A 10,946-nucleotide genomic window follows, 5' to 3' on the forward strand; every position below is an offset into this window, starting at 1 on the left:
TATTAAACTTCAGATTTCAAAGCTCATTTGGAGCACAAAATTTCGTGCTCTTCTCTCCCTCTCCCTTCATTCATCTCCTTCTTCCTCCAAGCTCTTATCCATGGCCTCCTATGGTGGTGAGCTTCTTCTAGACTCATCTTCTCCTTGAAGTGGCGTCTCCTCTCTCTCTTCGTTTCTCCATTCCGCTGCCATTCATCTTCCAAGAAGCAAAGGAATCCATTGATGAAGAAGATCCTAGGCCTACAAGCTCCAATGGAGCTTGCATCATGTGGTATCAAGAGCATCTTCATATAGGTGATGTTCTTTTGCTTCCTCTATCTTTTTGTTCGGTGAATTCTCTTTAATTCCTTGTTCTTCATCTTATTCTCCATGTATATCCTCCATTGTCTTGTGGTTTGGTGCTGTTTAGAGTAGATTCAAAAAAAATAAACCGATTAAATCTTAGATCTACACTTGTTCTTGCATTTCTATGGTTCAAATTTTGTAGATCTACTCTTGAATCTTGTTTTTGTGTTGATTTTAGGTTCTATCAATTTTCATTCATAATATTCTTGTGCTGAACCTTTAGATCTAAATTTTGTTCCAAAATATTGATTAGAAAAAAAAAACACAAAAATCTAAGTGTAAATCACTTAATCCATGTTGTCTTAGAGTCATGTTTAGTCATAGTAATTGTCACATTATGCTCTAAGTTTGTGTTGTATTTTTATTTTGTTTTTTGAATTCTAGATACATTTTTTCATGTATTCTTGTCATTCTTAGCCTATCTTTTGAATTTTGAGTCTAATTCATGCATGTTATTTAGTTCATAACATGTTCTAAATCAATTCCTAGAAGTAGTCTTGTTGTTGAACTCTTTTTTGTTTTCTAAGATTCCTACATGATGCCTATGATGAAGTTGAGATGTGGTGTTGAGTTGTGGCTGGATTTGTGAATCAAATAAGTCTTAAGCTCTCTTGAATTGTGTTATTCAAGATAATTGAGCATAAGCAAACACAAATTGTAACTATCCAAGCCTTAAGCAACATAAACACTACTCTTGATTTCTAGGTTGAAATCGCTGGTGCAGGCAGCTTGAACATACAAAAGTGTATAAATTACTGGGAATTGGTCACTACGTTTTTTGAGCTGAAACTTTTACTGAATTTTTTAGACATCTGGACCAAAATTATAAAAAAAGAACCAAGCGATTTGGATTAAAGGAAAAATAAAGAAAAATCTCACAAGTTGGCAGAAAAATCAGTGTCCAGGAAAAAAAAAAGGTGAAAGGAAAGTGTCCTTGTTGTTTTGGCTCAAAATTTGTTCTATAATTGGTGCCTATTTTATACCAATCCTAGTTCTGAAATTTCAATTGAAAATTATTGTGAAAACAAGTGCCAAAACTAGAGGTTTCTTGAGTCGTTTTTGTTTTTTTTTTTAGTTTTTCTACTCTACTCTAGAGCCATTCTAGGTTTCTCTTTGAGTCCTAGCTTGCTTTTTTGTGCTTTCCATTGCTTTAATTGTTGAATAATCCTTGGAAATTTGTCTTGTTAAAACTCTATTGGTTTAGCTTTCATTTCATTTTTTTTGTCTTTGGTTATTGCTTGTCTCTTTGTTTCCTTGCTTGTGAGTTGCCATATAGGGAATTGGAAAGGAGGATTGGTGCCATATCTTGAAGAATTTGAGTCAAGAAGCAAGGGGCCAACCACCTTAAGAGCTATTGGACTAAGAAGCACTCCAAATTGAGTGAAACACTAAAGAGAGAATAGCCACCACAATTGAGGACTTTTTTCTTTGTAATTTTGTAATTGGCAATTTTCTTTGCTTTCAAATTTTGTAACAAAAAGGCCTTTCATTGGAAGTAAGTTGGGAGCCTCCGCTAGGTCACCCTACTTCCATTTGTGTGTAATAATTTTAGGCAATTTTCCCTTAGGATAGTGAGTGTTTTGTTGGGAACCTTAAATGAGGTCATCCAAACACTCTTAGGATCCACCTAGTTTGCATTTCTTGCACTTTAATTTCTTGCTTACTTTCATAGCTTATTTCCTTTACCCTCCATTGTCAAACCGCCTAGATAGCTTTCCTTTTACCAATTATTTTTTTACCTTATCTTTCACACCTCTTTTAGTGTTTATTTTGGCTAGTTTCAACCATAGTTTCTTTTACCTTTTTTTCAAACCCCCAACTAGAAAGAACCATAACTTAGGAGCCAACATGAGTCTTCATTCTTCATCTAGTGTTAATGGTGAGGGTTCTACTCCTAAGGACCCCTTGTATAAGATATTAGATGAGTTGAGATCCCTTAAGTTGTGGAAAGAAAAACAAGAGAGAAAAGAAAAAGGTAAAAAAAGAGTGGAAGAAATAAGTCAAGATGAAAGAGAGAAAATAAGAGAGGAAGAAAGAAGAAAAATAATGAAAGAAATGAAAAGAGAAAAACATGTCTCCTATAGTAGTCATAACTCTTGCAAGAGCCTAAGTGAAGAACTTCGTGACTATTATGAAGGAAGGCATAGGTCACATCTTAGACCTCACTCCCATAGGATAGAAAATGAAAGAAAGCCTCAAGAGGTTAACATTAAACTCCCATACTTCCATGGGAAGGACAATGTAGAGGCTAATTTAGATTGGGAAATAAGGGTAGAGAAACAACTTAAAAGGAAGTCTACTTCAAAATCTTATGGCTCTCACTCTTATCCAAAGAAAGACCAAGGTCAAGGAATCTTAGGGGTGAGACCTTCTAAGCCCAAAGATGATAAGGGGAAGACAATAGAAAAGCAACCCCTTAAGGCTAGTATGCAAGAAAAGACTAGCTCCATGAAGTGCTTTAAATGTCTTGGAAGAGGACATATTACTTCTCAATGCCCCACCAAGAAAACCATGATTATGAGGGGCCAAGACATTTATAGTAGCCAAGATGAGGCTACTACTTCACCTTCCTCTAGTAAAAGTGAAGAAGCAAAAGGGGAAGAATCTAGTGAAGAGATCTACCCCCAAGAAGAAGGACAACCTTTAATGGTTAAGGAGGAGTGTAAGGAGGTAAGTGTCTCCTCCAAGAGGTTAGCTAAGAAAGAAAGACATTTTGAAATAAAGACAAATATTAAAGAAATTTCCCTTCTTAGACAACCTCCACATTTTCTCCTTTGTAAAAAGACACTTCTTAGCATTGCCACATCTCTTAGGCTTGAGTTTAATCCTCAAGTAAAGGAGTTGTTGGATGAGGGTTTGGTTCGCAAGAGATTAAATCCTTGTGCTTTGTTGGTGCCCAAAATAGGTATTATTAGGCACCAAATCCCTAAAATAGGTGGTGTGATGAATGTTTTGGGTGGTGCAACACTCTTTTGTAAAATCACTCGTGCACCCAAAATCTTCATGATTTGTGTACATAGGGACTCATTAGGTAGGTTTGTTCTTATTTTTAGTTTCAATACAAACTTAGGCACTCATATGGGACACCTTAGGTTTGTCATACTTTTTGGTAGGAATAATCAACATGAAAATACAGAAAAAGGTATGTTCTATTGCTTTACTTTTCTTAATTTTTTAAATTGTGATCAAGGGGTTCCCATGAACCCTAAGAGAATAAAGGTCATTCCTGAGTGGCCCGCTCCACCAAGTGTAAGAAAAAATTGGGGCTTCCAAGACTTAACAAGCTTTTACAAAAGGTTTGCCCCATATTTTTCTATACTTGTAGCACCACTCATTGAGTTGGTGAGGAACCATGTTCCTTCATGGGAAGATGCCCAGGAAATGAGTTTTCAGACCTTACCTTGCTTCAACATACTAAACACCACTAATACATATGTTTTTGTTCTTTTTACAGGTGTTGAGGAAAAAAGCCCAGCGTTTCAAGAACCTCGGGATTTGAGGTCAAATCCTTTTCAAGGGGGAGGGAATGATGCAATCCTACCCCGCAAGGGCATTGGATAGAAAACTCCAAGTAGATTGGGCCAGAGATGCAAGAGAAGGCCCTAGGGTTCTTATGAGCCTTAGGGTAGATTTCGGGCCCATGGGCTAAGTACGAGCCCACTTATCTTTGTAAATATTAGATTAAGGTTTCATTATTTTTGGGCCTTGTATTTAGGGCTCCATAATGTAGGTAGGGTACCCTAGAAATATAGGATTTTTCAGCCCTTGTATTTTAGGGCACCTAGACTAGTTTTTGTATTAGGGGTAGTTTTGTAATTTCACATACACTAAGTGGATATTTGATGTGTGTGGTTGGAAATAAATTTAATTGAATTGGTAGAAGCCCAATCCAATTAAATTTTAGAGGGGGAGGTGAGCATTTGCTTACTACACCCCATTGCCACATCATATAGTCACACTTTGTGCATGTCCTTCATGCTTTTCATGCCTCATGACACCTAAGCACACTTAGTGGAGAATCTTGGAATTGATCTTGGATTAGTGGGCTGAACCATAACTAAAATTCACTAATCATAATTAGTGAAATTTTGGCTCCAAAGTTTGGCTCCACAAATTCAATTTCAAATTCAAGTGAAATTTGAATTTCCCTCCAATTTTGTGTGACACTTAGGCTATAAATAGAGGTCATGTGTGTGCATTTTTTTTGGAACTTTGATCATTTGAATATTAAACTTCAGATTTCAAAGCTCATTTGGAGCACAAAATTTCGTGCTCTTCTCTCCCTCTCCCTTCATTCATCTCCTTCTTCCTCCAAGCTCTTATCCATGGCCTCCTATGGTGGTGAGCTTCTTCTAGACTCATCTTCTCCTTGAAGTGGCGTCTCCTCTCTCTCTTCCTTTCTCCATTCCGCTGCCATTCATCTTCCAAGAAGCAAAGGAATCCATTGATGAAGAAGATCCTAGGCCTACAAGCTCCAATGGAGCTTGCATCAGGATGTACCCTCCCTTGTTCTCTTTGAACAACCTAGTGGATGTACCCTCCACTAGAACTGATCCACAAGAGATGTACCCTCTCTTGTTCTCAGTCACACCCAAGTAGATGTACCCTCTACTTGTACCACAAAGGATGTACCCTCCAATGTGTTAAGACAAAGTTCTCAGGCGGTTAAACCTTTGAATCTTTGTGAATGGGGATACAAAAGAATTCTCAGGCGGTTAGTCCTTTGAAATCTTTTGTATATGGGAAAGGGAAGAATCAAAAGAATTCTCAGACTGTGTCGTTTTGAATTCTTTGACAAGGGAGAAGTGAGACACAAAAGAATTTAGGCGGTTAGTCCTTTGTTCTTTTGGAAAAGGGAGAAGAGAGACACAAAAAGAATTCAGATGGTTAGTCCTTGGCAAATTCTTTTTGGCAAAGGGAGAAGGGAATGAAAAAGATGAATAGCACAAGTTTTCATGGTTTGGAAAACCAGAAAACTTTGGAAAGCTTTTGGCAAAAGGAAGAAGAAGAAGAAGTTCAAAGAGACTCAAAAATCAATTGGCAAATGTTTGTTCTAATGAATGAATTGGAAAGATTGATGTCTGTAATGCAAAACAAAGCCTTGCTTTTATAGACTCTTCATGTCTGGTCAAGAGAACCATTAGAAGAGTTCTGACTTTTAGAAAAACTTAAAACCAATTTGAAAAAGTCAAAAACTATTTGAAGAGTTACATCTTTTGATTTGTTCAGAAACTATCACTGGTAATCGATTACCAAATCAGTGTAATCGATTACACAAAGCTTTTTTGTGAAAGGATGTGACTCTTCACATTTGAATTTGAATTTCAATGTTCAAACACACTGGTAATCGATTACCAAATCATTGTAATTGATTACAACATTTTGAAATCAATTGGAATGTTGTAAATTCAGTTGAAAGCTTTTTGAAAACCATTTTGCTACTGGTAATCGATTACAATAATCTGGTAATCGATTACCAGAGATTAAAAACTCTTTGGTAAAAGGTTTTGAGAAAAATTCATGTGCTACTCAGTTTTTGAAAAAACTTTTTAATACTTATCTTGATTAAGTCTTCTCTTGATTCTTGAATCTTGAGTCTTGAATCTTGATCTTGATTCTTGGAACTTGATTCTTGATTCTTGAAATCAAATTTCCTCTTTGAACCTTGAAGTGTTCTTGATTCAATCTTGAACTCATTCTTTGATTCTTGAGATCATCATCTTTGTTATCATGAAGTGTTCTTGACTTTTGAGCTTTTTGTCATCACCTTTGTTATCATCAAAACTTCTTTGAATCAATCTTGATTCATCATGAAGCTTGCTTCTACACTATCTCTACAGGAAGATGACATGCCTTGCCAAAGACAACCCGATAAGGGGACATCCCTATGGGTGCCTTATGGGCAGTCCTATGCGCCCAAAGAGCATCATCTAGCCTGGTGCTCCAATCCTTTCTGTTAGGCTACACTATCTTCTCCAAGATCCTTTTTATCTCCCAGTTTGAAATCTCAGCCTACCCATTGGTTTGAGGGTGGTAAGGTGTGGAAATTCTATGAACAACCCCATACTTTTTGAGCAAGGCATACATTGATTTGTTGCAAAAGTGGGTGCTTGATCACTAACGATGGCTTTAGGGATTCCAAACCTGCAAAACATATTAGATCTAACAAAATTCACGACAACCTTAGCATCGTTAGTTCTGGTGGCTTTGGCTTCCACCCATTTTGAAACATAATCAACAAGGAGAATATAAATGAAATCAAAAGAGACAGGGAAAGGTCCCATAAAATCTATACCCCATACATCAAACACCTCACAGAACAGCATAGGTTGTTGAGGCATTTTTTGTTTCTAAGAAAATGAACCACCTGCTCTTTGACAAGGCTCACAAGTACTACAAATTCTCCATGCATCCTTGAAAATGGTGGGCCAATAGAAACCACAGTCAAGCACCTTGCGAGCTGTCCTCTGTATACCAAGATGGCCGCTTGGTGCGGAAGAATGACAAAAATTCAGGACCGAGTCAATCTCATGGTCCGGAATGTATCTCCTAATAACTTGGTCATTGCACATCTTCCACAAATAGGGGTCATCCCAAATATAATGCTTAGCATCGCTTTTAATTTTATCAGTTTGAGCTTTAGATGCTGAAGGACGAAAAACATAAGCAACCAAATAATTCACAATATTAGCAAACCAAGGAGTGGGGAAGGAATCAGAAATACTATACAAAATGTACAAATGGTCATCCGGAAAATCATCCCGAATAGGTGAATCTTCTGGCTCATGTTCAATCCTACTCAGGTGGTCAGCTACTAAGTTCTGTGCATTGCTCCGATCACGGATCTCTAAATCAAACTCTTGGAGCCAAAGCATCCACCTGATCAATCGAGGCTTTGATTCAGCCTTTTTCAGCAAGTACTTTAGAGTTGCATGGTCAGTATAAACAATAACATGGGAACCAAGCAAATATGAATGAAATTTTTCAAGAGCAAAAACTATCGCTAAAAGCTCCTTTTCTGTGGTGGTGTAATTTGCTTGGGCAGCATCCAAAGTTCTGGAAGCGTAGTAAATCACCCGAGGCAGCTTGTCAATCTTTTGGGCAAGGACAGCCCCCAATGCATAATTTGACACATCACACATCAGCTCAAACGGGGCTGTCCAATCCGGTGCCTGAATAATAAGGGTGGTAGTCAACGCACGCTTGAGGCGATCAAAGGCCTCTTCGCACCTGTCATCAAAATCGAACTCCACCTCCTTTTGCAGCAAATTGGAAAGTGGAAGGGCCACCTTGCTAAAATCCCTAATAAAACGTCTATAAAACCCTGCATGACCAAGAAAAGAACAAACCCCTCGCACACAAGAGGGGTAAGGCAATTGTGAAATAACAACTATTTTTGCAGGGTCTACCTCTATGCCTTTATTTGAAATGATATGCCCTAAAACTATACCTTGTTCTACCATGAAGTGACATTTTTCAAAATTCAGCACAAGGTTAGTTTCAATGCATCTATTAAGAACTCTATCCAGACTATTTAAACAAGCATCAAAAGAGGATCCATAAACACCTCTATGCAACTCTCTAGAAAATCACTGAAAATGCTAAGCATACACCGCTGGAAAGTACTAGGGTTGTTGCATAGGCCAAAGTGCATCCTCCTATAGGCAAAAGTACCAAAGGGACAGGTGAATATGGTCTTTTCTTGATCCTTAGGAGCAATATGAATTTGCAAATACCCAGAAAAACCATCAAGGAAGCAATAATGGGACTTACCTGCCAAACGCTCAAGCATCTTATCAATGAATGGCAAAGGAAAATGATCTTTCCTAGTTGCCTGGTTCAGCCTCCTATAGTCAATGCAGACTTTCCAGCTATTCTGCACTCTTGTGGGGTTAAGCTCATCCCTCTCATTCTTGATTATTGTGAGGCATGTCTTCTTAGGAACCACTTGGACTGTACTCACCCACTGGCTGTCAGAAATGGGGTAAATGATTTCAGCTTGTAAGAGCTTGGTCACTTCCTTTTTTACCACGTCTAGGATGATGGGGCTGAGTTATCGTTGTGGTTGCCTTACTGGCTTAACTCCATCCTCTAAAAGTATTCTATGCATGCAGGTGGAGGGGCTAATACCAGGAATGTCAGCTAAAGTCCATCCAATGGCTTTCTTGTGCTTCTTGAGCACTAGCAGCAACTTGTCTTCTTGCTCAGCAGTAAGGGAAGCAGAGATGATTACTGGAAATTTTTCGTTGTCTTCTAAATAATTATACTTGAGGTTTTCTGGTAAGGGCTTAAGCTCTGGTGTGGGTGATGGTTGAACAGTGGGAGGAGAAGAGGAAGGTTCTTCAGCCTGCATCTCATAAAGCAAATCAGAAGCATATGTATTTCCTACAACAGGGTTAGTGCATTCTGATTCTACAAAAGGTACAACAGTCAGCAAATCAGAACCAGGCTCAAATTCAACATTACTGTCAGCATAAAGATCAGATTCAGGATCCAATTCAACCTCAGATTCAATGCATGAAAGATGACAATTATGTAGATCAGACTCAAATGGATGTTTGTTACCATGCATAGAAAGAACATCAAGCATATATTCATCAACAAGTTGATCAAGTATCTCAGCACAGAAAACAGAATGATCTTCAGATGGATGTTTCATGGCATCAAGAATGTTAAAATGAACAACAATATCACCAAATTCCATAGACAATGTGCCTGCATAAACATCTATTTTGGTTCGGGCTGTTTTCATAAATGGTATGCCTAAAATAATTGGAATTGAACCATAGGAGAATCCCTCTTCCATATCAAGAACATAAAAATCAACAGGGAAAATCAGTTCACCAACCCTCACCAGTACATCCTCTGTGAAACCTGCAGGGTAAGCAACACTTCTATTTGCCAAATGAATTACCACATCTGTGGATTGCAAAGGTCCAAGAGATAGAGAATTGAAAATAGACAGAGGCATGACACTCACTGATGCTCCTAAGTCTAGCATGGAATTTTTAAAATTACTATTCCCAATAATGCATGGTACACAGAAAGTACTTGGGTCTTTAGATTTCTGAGGAATGTGAGGAACAGATTTACCTATCAATGCGGACACGTTTCTGCCCATGCTAATTCTTTCATTTCCTTTAAGCTTCACTTCTACCTTCCTGAAAGTCTCTAAGATCTCCTTATCTACCTCTTCCATCTTTTTGTTAGGAATTGCTCTAGGTGGAAATGGAAGAGGAATAGGAGGCTGTCGTACATCAGAATTGCTAGAAGAAGGTCATGCATGGTCAGGAGGCTGTCTCTTTTGTACATCTATCTCCTTCTCTCTTTCAGGTGTAGGTTCTACTACTGGGATAGGTACTTCAGTTTTCTTACCAAACCTCAAAGTGATGACACTCACGTTTCTGGGATTCTGCACAGCTTGAGAAGGTAGCTTGTTAGAGTTTTGGGACTAAACTTGGTTCAACAGAGTGGCCATCTGCCCCATCTGATTTGTCAAACTCTGAATAGAGGCCCTTGTCTCTTGTTGAAACTGCATATTTTGTATTGTCATTTGCCTCACTAACTCCTCTAAAGAAGGTTGTGAAAGGGCCTCAGTTGGTTGTTGTCTCTGTTGCTGTGGCTGCTGTGGCTGTTGCTGTTGTTGTTGTTGCTGTATTGGAGGAGGAACATATGGCCTGCTTGGACCAGCAGCATTTTGGAAGGAAGGAGCAGGCTGTTGTTGTTGTTGTTGAGGGCTAGACCATCTGAGATTAGGGTGATTCCTCCATCCAGGATTGAATCTGTTGCTGGAGAGGTCATAATTGTTCTGTTGTGGTTGATTTTCCTGTTGAGGTTAAGGAGGTCTATTGTAAATGTTTGCAGCATAAGCTTCATGCTGCTCAATTGCTCCAGATTGCTGCATAGAAGGGCAAAAGTCTGTATGGTGGTCGGCAGAGGAGCATAAACCACAGACTCTTGTGACAGGTACAAATTTCTGATTCAAGGCCAGCTAGGTTACCAGGTTAACCAAGGCATCTAGTTTACCCTTAAGCTTCTTAGTTTCAGATGATGAAGATGAATTCGTGGCTACCTCATGCACTCCTCTAATGACAATAGCATCATTTCTGGCACTAAATTGTTGGGAGTTGGAAGCCATCTTCTCAATTAAATTCCTGGCTTCAGCAAGGGTCATGTCTCCAAGGGCTCCACCACTGGCAGCATCAATCATACTTCTCTCCATGTTACTGAGTCCTTCATAAAAATATTGGAGAAGAAGTTGCTCAGAAATCTGGTGGTGAGGGCAACTGGCGCATAATTTTTTGAATCTTTCCCAGTATTCATATAGGCTTTCTCCACTAAGTTGCCTGATGCATGAAATATCCTTTCGGATGGCAGTGGTCCTAGAAGCAGGGAAAAATTTCTCTAAGAACACTCTTTTGAGGTCATCCCAGCTCGTAATGGACCTTGGAGCAAGGTAATACAGCCAATCTTTTGTCACTCCCTCCAAAGAATGAGGAAAGGCCTTCAGAAAGATGTGATCTTCTTGGACATCTGGAGGTTTCATGGTGGAGCAGACAATATGGAATTCTTTCAGATGTTTATGAGGGTCTTCACCTGCA

At 38.7% G+C, this 10,946-nt stretch overlaps 1 non-coding gene across 1 annotated transcript; it reads left to right on the forward strand.

Moving 5' to 3' along the window:
• Positions 1-10,613: 10,613 nt before the first annotated feature.
• On the forward strand, positions 10,614-10,717 carry LOC112997940 (small nucleolar RNA R71). The gene has a single exon (XR_003262989.1). It is a non-coding gene; the product is annotated as a small nucleolar RNA R71 (small nucleolar RNA).
• Positions 10,718-10,946: the final 229 nt, after the last annotated feature.

This window comes from Glycine max, chromosome 9 (assembly GCF_000004515.6).
Source record: "Glycine max cultivar Williams 82 chromosome 9, Glycine_max_v4.0, whole genome shotgun sequence".
Lineage (NCBI taxonomy): Eukaryota > Viridiplantae > Streptophyta > Magnoliopsida > Fabales > Fabaceae > Glycine > Glycine max.